The sequence below is a fragment of the Schistocerca americana genome, unplaced genomic scaffold, assembly GCF_021461395.2.
Source record: "Schistocerca americana isolate TAMUIC-IGC-003095 unplaced genomic scaffold, iqSchAmer2.1 HiC_scaffold_499, whole genome shotgun sequence".
In the NCBI taxonomy this organism is placed as follows: domain Eukaryota; kingdom Metazoa; phylum Arthropoda; class Insecta; order Orthoptera; family Acrididae; genus Schistocerca; species Schistocerca americana.
The window spans coordinates 77,238-91,481 of record NW_025726235.1 but is presented as its reverse complement, the minus strand read 5'-3'; the positions used below and the strand labels follow the sequence as shown (position 1 = coordinate 91,481).

Genomic DNA, 14,244 nt, shown 5'->3' with positions numbered 1-14,244 from the left:
CCCTGACCGAATCGGGCTGTAGCTCCGAAAACAAAGGAGAAACAAAAATAGGAAGTAAAACTGCCAATAGTGCCCTGTGTTCCCATGCGCTCACCCGCCCAAGTACTGACAAGGGCCAAAGTTGTTACGCATCGGCAATCGGACATTTTCTTTCATTTTCTCTTTATCGGTTGAGAACCAGTGTATTCAAGATATTATGGCCATTGCCGAGTGAATGCTGTAGTGCTTCCCGACGAGTCGGGTTCGGATCGTCTGTCAACTTCCACGCAGGGTGATGATCTTTTGGTCATCACACTCGCCAGCTGAGATGGGCGCTGCCTTTTCGCAGTAGTAAAAGAGTAGTGGCCCGTGGGGGGATCGAACCCACGACCTTCGCGTTATTAGCACGACGCTCTAACCAACTGAGCTAACGGGCCTCGGCAGATGCAGTTGCTCAGCCCTACGCTGGAAACAGGTGGCATGAAGCCATACACCATTTCTATGTGCGTCGTGTGTCTGCTTCCCTAGTCTATATTCTGCTGACGGTCACGAAACAGTAGCTATATTGCGAGCAGGACGGGAAACGGCCGCTCGGACAGCTCAAACTTGTCACGATTCGTGTGGAAAAAATTCCGTTCCGGTACCGGGAATCGAACCCGGGCCTCCTGGGTGAAAGCCAGGTATCCTAGCCACTAGACCACACCGGATGTGGCCGTTTCATTCGACCGTTCGTACGGTCGCTTGTCGCATTTCGTGTCGAGTGCCGCGTCGGCGCCCCTCTCTCTTTGCGAGCATCTTTGCACGTACTGACTGGCAAGGCGCGCACCTCAAACGTCGCAGAGCAATGCTTTTGGCTTCATGCTCTGCTGGGAGAAGAGGAAAAGGGAAGCTGTAAGTAGCAATAACAGGAAGTAAACATTTTCCCGCTGAAGCGTTGTGGATAACAAACAAGAAATACGTTGGCGCCCTAGCAACAGCACCACCATCAGTCACAGAAAATTAAACGCCCCGGGTGAGGATCGAACTGACGACCTTAAGATTATGAGACTTACGCGCTGCCTACTGCGCTACCGAGGCACGGGTGAACCGCTTGTCCTGGAAACTGGGTAAATACCCTACCCAATATTAGATGTAGAGACACTGTACTTCCTCGATAACGTGTTCTGTTGCTACACGTGCACTGCCGGCCCAGTTGATTGCGGTGTTGCTGCAGCTGTTGGCAACGATAGGCAGCACTCCTTGTCGTTAAAGTTCAGTGCCTCGGAGGCACCGGGACACAGCAACTTGTGAGGCCAGGTCGACGCTAGTCTGTAGAATATGATGCGAGCGTCCTAGTGGGGACCCGCGAGTGCTGCGTTCTCGGTTCTTCTCAAGGGAATCCAGCTATACATTCTTGTGGATCGTGCATCTCAAGCGCGCAAGCCACGCGGCAGCAATATCGCGGGAAAAGCAAAATGATGCATCGGCCGGGAATCGAACCCGGGCCGCCCGCGTGGCAGGCGAGCATTCTACCACTGAACCACCGATGCTCGAGCCAACGGTAACTAGACGCTGCTTCCCGAGCAGGTGTCTCAAGGGAAAGTGGGACTGCCGTCAAGCGCCGTAGCATTCTGTGGAAAAGATGCTGCAGACGCTGAATCCTGCACTGAACTGCTTAAAAATGCCGCCAGAACGCGGTCCTCTGCGTACTCTTGCGTCGCCGGCGCCCAACTCTTGCCAAAGGATGCGAAATGTGCGCGGATACGCTGTCCGAATGCGTCTGGATGTGCTCCCCTAGCCCGCCTCGAAATGCGCCTGCCAGGTACGATCACCTTCGGCCGCTGCCGACTGGCGGGAAGCCGACACAGCGCGGACGCGCGGCGCTCGCTTGTGCGGTGGTGGTGTAATGGTCAGCATAGTTGCCTTCCAAGCGGTTGATCCGGGTTCGATTCCCGGCCACCGCAGCAGGCTTTTAATTTCGCGTATGAGTACTTTTGCCACGCGCTCTTAAACTATTGTTTTCTCGCCCTCTTACTCGCTGCATACCAGCCCTTAGTGTGTCTCGACTTGTCTCGACTTTGCTCAGCTGACGCGAGAGCTGACGCTCTCAAATCGGCCTATATCAAAACGACAAGCACGAGAAACGACTGAGAGAGGTAAGGAGAGGCGAGGCGATGGACACACAGCACGCCCCCTTCATTTCACGGTGGCGTCTCCCTGACCGAATCGGGCTGTAGCTCCGAAAACAAAGGAGAAACAAAAATAGGAAGTAAAACTGCCAATAGTGCCCTGTGTTCCCATGCGCTCACCCGCCCAAGTACTGACAAGGGCCAAAGTTGTTACGCATCGGCAATCGGACATTTTCTTTCATTTTCTCTTTATCGGTTGAGAACCAGTGTATTCAAGATATTATGGCCATTGCCGAGTGAATGCTGTAGTGCTTCCCGACGAGTCGGGTTCGGATCGTCTGTCAACTTCCACGCAGGGTGATGATCTTTTGGTCATCACACTCGCCAGCTGAGATGGGCGCTGCCTTTTCGCAGTAGTAAAAGAGTAGTGGCCCGTGGGGGGATCGAACCCACGACCTTCGCGTTATTAGCACGACGCTCTAACCAACTGAGCTAACGGGCCTCGGCAGATGCAGTTGCTCAGCCCTACGCTGGAAACAGGTGGCATGAAGCCATACACCATTTCTATGTGCGTCGTGTGTCTGCTTCCCTAGTCTATATTCTGCTGACGGTCACGAAACAGTAGCTATATTGCGAGCAGGACGGGAAACGGCCGCTCGGACAGCTCAAACTTGTCACGATTCGTGTGGAAAAAATTCCGTTCCGGTACCGGGAATCGAACCCGGGCCTCCTGGGTGAAAGCCAGGTATCCTAGCCACTAGACCACACCGGATGTGGCCGTTTCATTCGACCGTTCGTACGGTCGCTTGTCGCATTTCGTGTCGAGTGCCGCGTCCGCCCCCCTCTCTCTTTGCGAGCATCTTTGCACGTACTGACTGGCAAGGCGCGCACCTCAAACGTCGCAGAGCAATGCTTTTGGCTTCATGCTCTGCTGGGAGAAGAGGAAAAGGGAAGCTGTAAGTAGCAATAACAGGAAGTAAACATTTTCCCGCTGAAGCGTTGTGGATAACAAACAAGAAATACGTTGGCGCCCTAGCAACAGCACCACCATCAGTCACAGAAAATTAAACGCCCCGGGTGAGGATCGAACTGACGACCTTAAGATTATGAGACTTACGCGCTGCCTACTGCGCTACCGAGGCACGGGTGAACCGCTTGTCCTGGAAACTGGGTAAATACCCTACCCAATATTAGATGTAGAGACACTGTACTTCCTCGATAACGTGTTCTGTTGCTACACGTGCACTGCCGGCCCAGTTGATTGCGGTGTTGCTGCAGCTGTTGGCAACGATAGGCAGCACTCCTTGTCGTTAAAGTTCAGTGCCTCGGAGGCACCGGGACACAGCAACTTGTGAGGCCAGGTCGACGCTAGTCTGTAGAATATGATGCGAGCGTCCTAGTGGGGACCCGCGAGTGCTGCGTTCTCGGTTCTTCTCAAGGGAATCCAGCTATACATTCTTGTGGATCGTGCATCTCAAGCGCGCAAGCCACGCGGCAGCAATATCGCGGGAAAAGCAAAATGATGCATCGGCCGGGAATCGAACCCGGGCCGCCCGCGTGGCAGGCGAGCATTCTACCACTGAACCACCGATGCTCGAGCCAACGGTAACTAGACGCTGCTTCCCGAGCAGGTGTCTCAAGGGAAAGTGGGACTGCCGTCAAGCGCCGTAGCATTCTGTGGAAAAGATGCTGCAGACGCTGAATCCTGCACTGAACTGCTTAAAAATGCCGCCAGAACGCGGTCCTCTGCGTACTCTTGCGTCGCCGGCGCCCAACTCTTGCCAAAGGATGCGAAATGTGCGCGGATACGCTGTCCGAATGCGTCTGGATGTGCTCCCCTAGCCCGCCTCGAAATGCGCCTGCCAGGTACGATCACCTTCGGCCGCTGCCGACTGGCGGGAAGCCGACACAGCGCGGACGCGCGGCGCTCGCTTGTGCGGTGGTGGTGTAATGGTCAGCATAGTTGCCTTCCAAGCGGTTGATCCGGGTTCGATTCCCGGCCACCGCAGCAGGCTTTTAATTTCGCGTATGAGTACTTTTGCCACGCGCTCTTAAACTATTGTTTTCTCGCCCTCTTACTCGCTGCATACCAGCCCTTAGTGTGTCTCGACTTGTCTCGACTTTGCTCAGCTGACGCGAGAGCTGACGCTCTCAAATCGGCCTATATCAAAACGACAAGCACGAGAAACGACTGAGAGAGGTAAGGAGAGGCGAGGCGATGGACACACAGCACGCCCCCTTCATTTCACGGTGGCGTCTCCCTGACCGAATCGGGCTGTAGCTCCGAAAACAAAGGAGAAACAAAAATAGGAAGTAAAACTGCCAATAGTGCCCTGTGTTCCCATGCGCTCACCCGCCCAAGTACTGACAAGGGCCAAAGTTGTTACGCATCGGCAATCGGACATTTTCTTTCATTTTCTCTTTATCGGTTGAGAACCAGTGTATTCAAGATATTATGGCCATTGCCGAGTGAATGCTGTAGTGCTTCCCGACGAGTCGGGTTCGGATCGTCTGTCAACTTCCACGCAGGGTGATGATCTTTTGGTCATCACACTCGCCAGCTGAGATGGGCGCTGCCTTTTCGCAGTAGTAAAAGAGTAGTGGCCCGTGGGGGGATCGAACCCACGACCTTCGCGTTATTAGCACGACGCTCTAACCAACTGAGCTAACGGGCCTCGGCAGATGCAGTTGCTCAGCCCTACGCTGGAAACAGGTGGCATGAAGCCATACACCATTTCTATGTGCGTCGTGTGTCTGCTTCCCTAGTCTATATTCTGCTGACGGTCACGAAACAGTAGCTATATTGCGAGCAGGACGGGAAACGGCCGCTCGGACAGCTCAAACTTGTCACGATTCGTGTGGAAAAAATTCCGTTCCGGTACCGGGAATCGAACCCGGGCCTCCTGGGTGAAAGCCAGGTATCCTAGCCACTAGACCACACCGGATGTGGCCGTTTCATTCGACCGTTCGTACGGTCGCTTGTCGCATTTCGTGTCGAGTGCCGCGTCGGCGCCCCTCTCTCTTTGCGAGCATCTTTGCACGTACTGACTGGCAAGGCGCGCACCTCAAACGTCGCAGAGCAATGCTTTTGGCTTCATGCTCTGCTGGGAGAAGAGGAAAAGGGAAGCTGTAAGTAGCAATAACAGGAAGTAAACATTTTCCCGCTGAAGCGTTGTGGATAACAAACAAGAAATACGTTGGCGCCCTAGCAACAGCACCACCATCAGTCACAGAAAATTAAACGCCCCGGGTGAGGATCGAACTGACGACCTTAAGATTATGAGACTTACGCGCTGCCTACTGCGCTACCGAGGCACGGGTGAACCGCTTGTCCTGGAAACTGGGTAAATACCCTACCCAATATTAGATGTAGAGACACTGTACTTCCTCGATAACGTGTTCTGTTGCTACACGTGCACTGCCGGCCCAGTTGATTGCGGTGTTGCTGCAGCTGTTGGCAACGATAGGCAGCACTCCTTGTCGTTAAAGTTCAGTGCCTCGGAGGCACCGGGACACAGCAACTTGTGAGGCCAGGTCGACGCTAGTCTGTAGAATATGATGCGAGCGTCCTAGTGGGGACCCGCGAGTGCTGCGTTCTCGGTTCTTCTCAAGGGAATCCAGCTATACATTCTTGTGGATCGTGCATCTCAAGCGCGCAAGCCACGCGGCAGCAATATCGCGGGAAAAGCAAAATGATGCATCGGCCGGGAATCGAACCCGGGCCGCCCGCGTGGCAGGCGAGCATTCTACCACTGAACCACCGATGCTCGAGCCAACGGTAACTAGACGCTGCTTCCCGAGCAGGTGTCTCAAGGGAAAGTGGGACTGCCGTCAAGCGCCGTAGCATTCTGTGGAAAAGATGCTGCAGACGCTGAATCCTGCACTGAACTGCTTAAAAATGCCGCCAGAACGCGGTCCTCTGCGTACTCTTGCGTCGCCGGCGCCCAACTCTTGCCAAAGGATGCGAAATGTGCGCGGATACGCTGTCCGAATGCGTCTGGATGTGCTCCCCTAGCCCGCCTCGAAATGCGCCTGCCAGGTACGATCACCTTCGGCCGCTGCCGACTGGCGGGAAGCCGACACAGCGCGGACGCGCGGCGCTCGCTTGTGCGGTGGTGGTGTAATGGTCAGCATAGTTGCCTTCCAAGCGGTTGATCCGGGTTCGATTCCCGGCCACCGCAGCAGGCTTTTAATTTCGCGTATGAGTACTTTTGCCACGCGCTCTTAAACTATTGTTTTCTCGCCCTCTTACTCGCTGCATACCAGCCCTTAGTGTGTCTCGACTTGTCTCGACTTTGCTCAGCTGACGCGAGAGCTGACGCTCTCAAATCGGCCTATATCAAAACGACAAGCACGAGAAACGACTGAGAGAGGTAAGGAGAGGCGAGGCGATGGACACACAGCACGCCCCCTTCATTTCACGGTGGCGTCTCCCTGACCGAATCGGGCTGTAGCTCCGAAAACAAAGGAGAAACAAAAATAGGAAGTAAAACTGCCAATAGTGCCCTGTGTTCCCATGCGCTCACCCGCCCAAGTACTGACAAGGGCCAAAGTTGTTACGCATCGGCAATCGGACATTTTCTTTCATTTTCTCTTTATCGGTTGAGAACCAGTGTATTCAAGATATTATGGCCATTGCCGAGTGAATGCTGTAGTGCTTCCCGACGAGTCGGGTTCGGATCGTCTGTCAACTTCCACGCAGGGTGATGATCTTTTGGTCATCACACTCGCCAGCTGAGATGGGCGCTGCCTTTTCGCAGTAGTAAAAGAGTAGTGGCCCGTGGGGGGATCGAACCCACGACCTTCGCGTTATTAGCACGACGCTCTAACCAACTGAGCTAACGGGCCTCGGCAGATGCAGTTGCTCAGCCCTACGCTGGAAACAGGTGGCATGAAGCCATACACCATTTCTATGTGCGTCGTGTGTCTGCTTCCCTAGTCTATATTCTGCTGACGGTCACGAAACAGTAGCTATATTGCGAGCAGGACGGGAAACGGCCGCTCGGACAGCTCAAACTTGTCACGATTCGTGTGGAAAAAATTCCGTTCCGGTACCGGGAATCGAACCCGGGCCTCCTGGGTGAAAGCCAGGTATCCTAGCCACTAGACCACACCGGATGTGGCCGTTTCATTCGACCGTTCGTACGGTCGCTTGTCGCATTTCGTGTCGAGTGCCGCGTCCGCCCCCCTCTCTCTTTGCGAGCATCTTTGCACGTACTGACTGGCAAGGCGCGCACCTCAAACGTCGCAGAGCAATGCTTTTGGCTTCATGCTCTGCTGGGAGAAGAGGAAAAGGGAAGCTGTAAGTAGCAATAACAGGAAGTAAACATTTTCCCGCTGAAGCGTTGTGGATAACAAACAAGAAATACGTTGGCGCCCTAGCAACAGCACCACCATCAGTCACAGAAAATTAAACGCCCCGGGTGAGGATCGAACTGACGACCTTAAGATTATGAGACTTACGCGCTGCCTACTGCGCTACCGAGGCACGGGTGAACCGCTTGTCCTGGAAACTGGGTAAATACCCTACCCAATATTAGATGTAGAGACACTGTACTTCCTCGATAACGTGTTCTGTTGCTACACGTGCACTGCCGGCCCAGTTGATTGCGGTGTTGCTGCAGCTGTTGGCAACGATAGGCAGCACTCCTTGTCGTTAAAGTTCAGTGCCTCGGAGGCACCGGGACACAGCAACTTGTGAGGCCAGGTCGACGCTAGTCTGTAGAATATGATGCGAGCGTCCTAGTGGGGACCCGCGAGTGCTGCGTTCTCGGTTCTTCTCAAGGGAATCCAGCTATACATTCTTGTGGATCGTGCATCTCAAGCGCGCAAGCCACGCGGCAGCAATATCGCGGGAAAAGCAAAATGATGCATCGGCCGGGAATCGAACCCGGGCCGCCCGCGTGGCAGGCGAGCATTCTACCACTGAACCACCGATGCTCGAGCCAACGGTAACTAGACGCTGCTTCCCGAGCAGGTGTCTCAAGGGAAAGTGGGACTGCCGTCAAGCGCCGTAGCATTCTGTGGAAAAGATGCTGCAGACGCTGAATCCTGCACTGAACTGCTTAAAAATGCCGCCAGAACGCGGTCCTCTGCGTACTCTTGCGTCGCCGGCGCCCAACTCTTGCCAAAGGATGCGAAATGTGCGCGGATACGCTGTCCGAATGCGTCTGGATGTGCTCCCCTAGCCCGCCTCGAAATGCGCCTGCCAGGTACGATCACCTTCGGCCGCTGCCGACTGGCGGGAAGCCGACACAGCGCGGACGCGCGGCGCTCGCTTGTGCGGTGGTGGTGTAATGGTCAGCATAGTTGCCTTCCAAGCGGTTGATCCGGGTTCGATTCCCGGCCACCGCAGCAGGCTTTTAATTTCGCGTATGAGTACTTTTGCCACGCGCTCTTAAACTATTGTTTTCTCGCCCTCTTACTCGCTGCATACCAGCCCTTAGTGTGTCTCGACTTGTCTCGACTTTGCTCAGCTGACGCGAGAGCTGACGCTCTCAAATCGGCCTATATCAAAACGACAAGCACGAGAAACGACTGAGAGAGGTAAGGAGAGGCGAGGCGATGGACACACAGCACGCCCCCTTCATTTCACGGTGGCGTCTCCCTGACCGAATCGGGCTGTAGCTCCGAAAACAAAGGAGAAACAAAAATAGGAAGTAAAACTGCCAATAGTGCCCTGTGTTCCCATGCGCTCACCCGCCCAAGTACTGACAAGGGCCAAAGTTGTTACGCATCGGCAATCGGACATTTTCTTTCATTTTCTCTTTATCGGTTGAGAACCAGTGTATTCAAGATATTATGGCCATTGCCGAGTGAATGCTGTAGTGCTTCCCGACGAGTCGGGTTCGGATCGTCTGTCAACTTCCACGCAGGGTGATGATCTTTTGGTCATCACACTCGCCAGCTGAGATGGGCGCTGCCTTTTCGCAGTAGTAAAAGAGTAGTGGCCCGTGGGGGGATCGAACCCACGACCTTCGCGTTATTAGCACGACGCTCTAACCAACTGAGCTAACGGGCCTCGGCAGATGCAGTTGCTCAGCCCTACGCTGGAAACAGGTGGCATGAAGCCATACACCATTTCTATGTGCGTCGTGTGTCTGCTTCCCTAGTCTATATTCTGCTGACGGTCACGAAACAGTAGCTATATTGCGAGCAGGACGGGAAACGGCCGCTCGGACAGCTCAAACTTGTCACGATTCGTGTGGAAAAAATTCCGTTCCGGTACCGGGAATCGAACCCGGGCCTCCTGGGTGAAAGCCAGGTATCCTAGCCACTAGACCACACCGGATGTGGCCGTTTCATTCGACCGTTCGTACGGTCGCTTGTCGCATTTCGTGTCGAGTGCCGCGTCGGCGCCCCTCTCTCTTTGCGAGCATCTTTGCACGTACTGACTGGCAAGGCGCGCACCTCAAACGTCGCAGAGCAATGCTTTTGGCTTCATGCTCTGCTGGGAGAAGAGGAAAAGGGAAGCTGTAAGTAGCAATAACAGGAAGTAAACATTTTCCCGCTGAAGCGTTGTGGATAACAAACAAGAAATACGTTGGCGCCCTAGCAACAGCACCACCATCAGTCACAGAAAATTAAACGCCCCGGGTGAGGATCGAACTGACGACCTTAAGATTATGAGACTTACGCGCTGCCTACTGCGCTACCGAGGCACGGGTGAACCGCTTGTCCTGGAAACTGGGTAAATACCCTACCCAATATTAGATGTAGAGACACTGTACTTCCTCGATAACGTGTTCTGTTGCTACACGTGCACTGCCGGCCCAGTTGATTGCGGTGTTGCTGCAGCTGTTGGCAACGATAGGCAGCACTCCTTGTCGTTAAAGTTCAGTGCCTCGGAGGCACCGGGACACAGCAACTTGTGAGGCCAGGTCGACGCTAGTCTGTAGAATATGATGCGAGCGTCCTAGTGGGGACCCGCGAGTGCTGCGTTCTCGGTTCTTCTCAAGGGAATCCAGCTATACATTCTTGTGGATCGTGCATCTCAAGCGCGCAAGCCACGCGGCAGCAATATCGCGGGAAAAGCAAAATGATGCATCGGCCGGGAATCGAACCCGGGCCGCCCGCGTGGCAGGCGAGCATTCTACCACTGAACCACCGATGCTCGAGCCAACGGTAACTAGACGCTGCTTCCCGAGCAGGTGTCTCAAGGGAAAGTGGGACTGCCGTCAAGCGCCGTAGCATTCTGTGGAAAAGATGCTGCAGACGCTGAATCCTGCACTGAACTGCTTAAAAATGCCGCCAGAACGCGGTCCTCTGCGTACTCTTGCGTCGCCGGCGCCCAACTCTTGCCAAAGGATGCGAAATGTGCGCGGATACGCTGTCCGAATGCGTCTGGATGTGCTCCCCTAGCCCGCCTCGAAATGCGCCTGCCAGGTACGATCACCTTCGGCCGCTGCCGACTGGCGGGAAGCCGACACAGCGCGGACGCGCGGCGCTCGCTTGTGCGGTGGTGGTGTAATGGTCAGCATAGTTGCCTTCCAAGCGGTTGATCCGGGTTCGATTCCCGGCCACCGCAGCAGGCTTTTAATTTCGCGTATGAGTACTTTTGCCACGCGCTCTTAAACTATTGTTTTCTCGCCCTCTTACTCGCTGCATACCAGCCCTTAGTGTGTCTCGACTTGTCTCGACTTTGCTCAGCTGACGCGAGAGCTGACGCTCTCAAATCGGCCTATATCAAAACGACAAGCACGAGAAACGACTGAGAGAGGTAAGGAGAGGCGAGGCGATGGACACACAGCACGCCCCCTTCATTTCACGGTGGCGTCTCCCTGACCGAATCGGGCTGTAGCTCCGAAAACAAAGGAGAAACAAAAATAGGAAGTAAAACTGCCAATAGTGCCCTGTGTTCCCATGCGCTCACCCGCCCAAGTACTGACAAGGGCCAAAGTTGTTACGCATCGGCAATCGGACATTTTCTTTCATTTTCTCTTTATCGGTTGAGAACCAGTGTATTCAAGATATTATGGCCATTGCCGAGTGAATGCTGTAGTGCTTCCCGACGAGTCGGGTTCGGATCGTCTGTCAACTTCCACGCAGGGTGATGATCTTTTGGTCATCACACTCGCCAGCTGAGATGGGCGCTGCCTTTTCGCAGTAGTAAAAGAGTAGTGGCCCGTGGGGGGATCGAACCCACGACCTTCGCGTTATTAGCACGACGCTCTAACCAACTGAGCTAACGGGCCTCGGCAGATGCAGTTGCTCAGCCCTACGCTGGAAACAGGTGGCATGAAGCCATACACCATTTCTATGTGCGTCGTGTGTCTGCTTCCCTAGTCTATATTCTGCTGACGGTCACGAAACAGTAGCTATATTGCGAGCAGGACGGGAAACGGCCGCTCGGACAGCTCAAACTTGTCACGATTCGTGTGGAAAAAATTCCGTTCCGGTACCGGGAATCGAACCCGGGCCTCCTGGGTGAAAGCCAGGTATCCTAGCCACTAGACCACACCGGATGTGGCCGTTTCATTCGACCGTTCGTACGGTCGCTTGTCGCATTTCGTGTCGAGTGCCGCGTCCGCCCCCCTCTCTCTTTGCGAGCATCTTTGCACGTACTGACTGGCAAGGCGCGCACCTCAAACGTCGCAGAGCAATGCTTTTGGCTTCATGCTCTGCTGGGAGAAGAGGAAAAGGGAAGCTGTAAGTAGCAATAACAGGAAGTAAACATTTTCCCGCTGAAGCGTTGTGGATAACAAACAAGAAATACGTTGGCGCCCTAGCAACAGCACCACCATCAGTCACAGAAAATTAAACGCCCCGGGTGAGGATCGAACTGACGACCTTAAGATTATGAGACTTACGCGCTGCCTACTGCGCTACCGAGGCACGGGTGAACCGCTTGTCCTGGAAACTGGGTAAATACCCTACCCAATATTAGATGTAGAGACACTGTACTTCCTCGATAACGTGTTCTGTTGCTACACGTGCACTGCCGGCCCAGTTGATTGCGGTGTTGCTGCAGCTGTTGGCAACGATAGGCAGCACTCCTTGTCGTTAAAGTTCAGTGCCTCGGAGGCACCGGGACACAGCAACTTGTGAGGCCAGGTCGACGCTAGTCTGTAGAATATGATGCGAGCGTCCTAGTGGGGACCCGCGAGTGCTGCGTTCTCGGTTCTTCTCAAGGGAATCCAGCTATACATTCTTGTGGATCGTGCATCTCAAGCGCGCAAGCCACGCGGCAGCAATATCGCGGGAAAAGCAAAATGATGCATCGGCCGGGAATCGAACCCGGGCCGCCCGCGTGGCAGGCGAGCATTCTACCACTGAACCACCGATGCTCGAGCCAACGGTAACTAGACGCTGCTTCCCGAGCAGGTGTCTCAAGGGAAAGTGGGACTGCCGTCAAGCGCCGTAGCATTCTGTGGAAAAGATGCTGCAGACGCTGAATCCTGCACTGAACTGCTTAAAAATGCCGCCAGAACGCGGTCCTCTGCGTACTCTTGCGTCGCCGGCGCCCAACTCTTGCCAAAGGATGCGAAATGTGCGCGGATACGCTGTCCGAATGCGTCTGGATGTGCTCCCCTAGCCCGCCTCGAAATGCGCCTGCCAGGTACGATCACCTTCGGCCGCTGCCGACTGGCGGGAAGCCGACACAGCGCGGACGCGCGGCGCTCGCTTGTGCGGTGGTGGTGTAATGGTCAGCATAGTTGCCTTCCAAGCGGTTGATCCGGGTTCGATTCCCGGCCACCGCAGCAGGCTTTTAATTTCGCGTATGAGTACTTTTGCCACGCGCTCTTAAACTATTGTTTTCTCGCCCTCTTACTCGCTGCATACCAGCCCTTAGTGTGTCTCGACTTGTCTCGACTTTGCTCAGCTGACGCGAGAGCTGACGCTCTCAAATCGGCCTATATCAAAACGACAAGCACGAGAAACGACTGAGAGAGGTAAGGAGAGGCGAGGCGATGGACACACAGCACGCCCCCTTCATTTCACGGTGGCGTCTCCCTGACCGAATCGGGCTGTAGCTCCGAAAACAAAGGAGAAACAAAAATAGGAAGTAAAACTGCCAATAGTGCCCTGTGTTCCCATGCGCTCACCCGCCCAAGTACTGACAAGGGCCAAAGTTGTTACGCATCGGCAATCGGACATTTTCTTTCATTTTCTCTTTATCGGTTGAGAACCAGTGTATTCAAGATATTATGGCCATTGCCGAGTGAATGCTGTAGTGCTTCCCGACGAGTCGGGTTCGGATCGTCTGTCAACTTCCACGCAGGGTGATGATCTTTTGGTCATCACACTCGCCAGCTGAGATGGGCGCTGCCTTTTCGCAGTAGTAAAAGAGTAGTGGCCCGTGGGGGGATCGAACCCACGACCTTCGCGTTATTAGCACGACGCTCTAACCAACTGAGCTAACGGGCCTCGGCAGATGCAGTTGCTCAGCCCTACGCTGGAAACAGGTGGCATGAAGCCATACACCATTTCTATGTGCGTCGTGTGTCTGCTTCCCTAGTCTATATTCTGCTGACGGTCACGAAACAGTAGCTATATTGCGAGCAGGACGGGAAACGGCCGCTCGGACAGCTCAAACTTGTCACGATTCGTGTGGAAAAAATTCCGTTCCGGTACCGGGAATCGAACCCGGGCCTCCTGGGTGAAAGCCAGGTATCCTAGCCACTAGACCACACCGGATGTGGCCGTTTCATTCGACCGTTCGTACGGTCGCTTGTCGCATTTCGTGTCGAGTGCCGCGTCGGCGCCCCTCTCTCTTTGCGAGCATCTTTGCACGTACTGACTGGCAAGGCGCGCACCTCAAACGTCGCAGAGCAATGCTTTTGGCTTCATGCTCTGCTGGGAGAAGAGGAAAAGGGAAGCTGTAAGTAGCAATAACAGGAAGTAAACATTTTCCCGCTGAAGCGTTGTGGATAACAAACAAGAAATACGTTGGCGCCCTAGCAACAGCACCACCATCAGTCACAGAAAATTAAACGCCCCGGGTGAGGATCGAACTGACGACCTTAAGATTATGAGACTTACGCGCTGCCTACTGCGCTACCGAGGCACGGGTGAACCGCTTGTCCTGGAAACTGGGTAAATACCCTACCCAATATTAGATGTAGAGACACTGTACTTCCTCGATAACGTGTTCTGTTGCTACACGTGCACTGCCGGCCCAGTTGATTGCGGTGTTGCTGCAGCTGTTGGCAACGAT

At 54.4% G+C, this 14,244-nt stretch overlaps 33 non-coding genes across 33 annotated transcripts; 6 read left to right on the top strand and 27 right to left on the bottom strand.

The window, feature by feature from the left end:
- Window positions 1-342: 342 nt before the first annotated feature.
- Trnai-aau lies at window positions 343-416 on the bottom strand. Its single transcript has one exon. It is a non-coding gene; the product is annotated as a tRNA-Ile (tRNA).
- A 198-nt stretch (window positions 417-614) lies between these two features.
- Trnae-uuc lies at window positions 615-686 on the bottom strand. Its single transcript has one exon. It is a non-coding gene; the product is annotated as a tRNA-Glu (tRNA).
- Window positions 687-983: 297 nt separating this feature from the next.
- On the bottom strand, window positions 984-1,056 carry Trnam-cau. The gene has a single exon. It is a non-coding gene; the product is annotated as a tRNA-Met (tRNA).
- A 381-nt stretch (window positions 1,057-1,437) lies between these two features.
- On the bottom strand, window positions 1,438-1,508 carry Trnag-gcc. The gene has a single exon. It is a non-coding gene; the product is annotated as a tRNA-Gly (tRNA).
- A 342-nt stretch (window positions 1,509-1,850) lies between these two features.
- Window positions 1,851-1,922, top strand: Trnag-ucc. Its single transcript has one exon. It is a non-coding gene; the product is annotated as a tRNA-Gly (tRNA).
- Window positions 1,923-2,515: 593 nt separating this feature from the next.
- Trnai-aau lies at window positions 2,516-2,589 on the bottom strand. Its single transcript has one exon. It is a non-coding gene; the product is annotated as a tRNA-Ile (tRNA).
- A 198-nt stretch (window positions 2,590-2,787) lies between these two features.
- Trnae-uuc lies at window positions 2,788-2,859 on the bottom strand. Its single transcript has one exon. It is a non-coding gene; the product is annotated as a tRNA-Glu (tRNA).
- Window positions 2,860-3,156: 297 nt separating this feature from the next.
- Window positions 3,157-3,229, bottom strand: Trnam-cau. The gene has a single exon. It is a non-coding gene; the product is annotated as a tRNA-Met (tRNA).
- Window positions 3,230-3,610: 381 nt separating this feature from the next.
- Trnag-gcc lies at window positions 3,611-3,681 on the bottom strand. The gene has a single exon. It is a non-coding gene; the product is annotated as a tRNA-Gly (tRNA).
- A 342-nt stretch (window positions 3,682-4,023) lies between these two features.
- On the top strand, window positions 4,024-4,095 carry Trnag-ucc. The gene has a single exon. It is a non-coding gene; the product is annotated as a tRNA-Gly (tRNA).
- Window positions 4,096-4,688: 593 nt separating this feature from the next.
- On the bottom strand, window positions 4,689-4,762 carry Trnai-aau. Its single transcript has one exon. It is a non-coding gene; the product is annotated as a tRNA-Ile (tRNA).
- A 198-nt stretch (window positions 4,763-4,960) lies between these two features.
- Window positions 4,961-5,032, bottom strand: Trnae-uuc. The gene has a single exon. It is a non-coding gene; the product is annotated as a tRNA-Glu (tRNA).
- A 297-nt stretch (window positions 5,033-5,329) lies between these two features.
- Window positions 5,330-5,402, bottom strand: Trnam-cau. The gene has a single exon. It is a non-coding gene; the product is annotated as a tRNA-Met (tRNA).
- A 381-nt stretch (window positions 5,403-5,783) lies between these two features.
- Window positions 5,784-5,854, bottom strand: Trnag-gcc. Its single transcript has one exon. It is a non-coding gene; the product is annotated as a tRNA-Gly (tRNA).
- Window positions 5,855-6,196: 342 nt separating this feature from the next.
- Window positions 6,197-6,268, top strand: Trnag-ucc. Its single transcript has one exon. It is a non-coding gene; the product is annotated as a tRNA-Gly (tRNA).
- Window positions 6,269-6,861: 593 nt separating this feature from the next.
- Window positions 6,862-6,935, bottom strand: Trnai-aau. The gene has a single exon. It is a non-coding gene; the product is annotated as a tRNA-Ile (tRNA).
- A 198-nt stretch (window positions 6,936-7,133) lies between these two features.
- On the bottom strand, window positions 7,134-7,205 carry Trnae-uuc. Its single transcript has one exon. It is a non-coding gene; the product is annotated as a tRNA-Glu (tRNA).
- Window positions 7,206-7,502: 297 nt separating this feature from the next.
- On the bottom strand, window positions 7,503-7,575 carry Trnam-cau. The gene has a single exon. It is a non-coding gene; the product is annotated as a tRNA-Met (tRNA).
- Window positions 7,576-7,956: 381 nt separating this feature from the next.
- On the bottom strand, window positions 7,957-8,027 carry Trnag-gcc. The gene has a single exon. It is a non-coding gene; the product is annotated as a tRNA-Gly (tRNA).
- Window positions 8,028-8,369: 342 nt separating this feature from the next.
- On the top strand, window positions 8,370-8,441 carry Trnag-ucc. The gene has a single exon. It is a non-coding gene; the product is annotated as a tRNA-Gly (tRNA).
- Window positions 8,442-9,034: 593 nt separating this feature from the next.
- Trnai-aau lies at window positions 9,035-9,108 on the bottom strand. Its single transcript has one exon. It is a non-coding gene; the product is annotated as a tRNA-Ile (tRNA).
- A 198-nt stretch (window positions 9,109-9,306) lies between these two features.
- Window positions 9,307-9,378, bottom strand: Trnae-uuc. The gene has a single exon. It is a non-coding gene; the product is annotated as a tRNA-Glu (tRNA).
- A 297-nt stretch (window positions 9,379-9,675) lies between these two features.
- Trnam-cau lies at window positions 9,676-9,748 on the bottom strand. The gene has a single exon. It is a non-coding gene; the product is annotated as a tRNA-Met (tRNA).
- A 381-nt stretch (window positions 9,749-10,129) lies between these two features.
- On the bottom strand, window positions 10,130-10,200 carry Trnag-gcc. The gene has a single exon. It is a non-coding gene; the product is annotated as a tRNA-Gly (tRNA).
- A 342-nt stretch (window positions 10,201-10,542) lies between these two features.
- Trnag-ucc lies at window positions 10,543-10,614 on the top strand. Its single transcript has one exon. It is a non-coding gene; the product is annotated as a tRNA-Gly (tRNA).
- Window positions 10,615-11,207: 593 nt separating this feature from the next.
- On the bottom strand, window positions 11,208-11,281 carry Trnai-aau. Its single transcript has one exon. It is a non-coding gene; the product is annotated as a tRNA-Ile (tRNA).
- Window positions 11,282-11,479: 198 nt separating this feature from the next.
- Window positions 11,480-11,551, bottom strand: Trnae-uuc. Its single transcript has one exon. It is a non-coding gene; the product is annotated as a tRNA-Glu (tRNA).
- A 297-nt stretch (window positions 11,552-11,848) lies between these two features.
- On the bottom strand, window positions 11,849-11,921 carry Trnam-cau. Its single transcript has one exon. It is a non-coding gene; the product is annotated as a tRNA-Met (tRNA).
- Window positions 11,922-12,302: 381 nt separating this feature from the next.
- On the bottom strand, window positions 12,303-12,373 carry Trnag-gcc. Its single transcript has one exon. It is a non-coding gene; the product is annotated as a tRNA-Gly (tRNA).
- Window positions 12,374-12,715: 342 nt separating this feature from the next.
- Window positions 12,716-12,787, top strand: Trnag-ucc. The gene has a single exon. It is a non-coding gene; the product is annotated as a tRNA-Gly (tRNA).
- A 593-nt stretch (window positions 12,788-13,380) lies between these two features.
- Window positions 13,381-13,454, bottom strand: Trnai-aau. The gene has a single exon. It is a non-coding gene; the product is annotated as a tRNA-Ile (tRNA).
- A 198-nt stretch (window positions 13,455-13,652) lies between these two features.
- On the bottom strand, window positions 13,653-13,724 carry Trnae-uuc. The gene has a single exon. It is a non-coding gene; the product is annotated as a tRNA-Glu (tRNA).
- Window positions 13,725-14,021: 297 nt separating this feature from the next.
- On the bottom strand, window positions 14,022-14,094 carry Trnam-cau. The gene has a single exon. It is a non-coding gene; the product is annotated as a tRNA-Met (tRNA).
- Window positions 14,095-14,244: the final 150 nt, after the last annotated feature.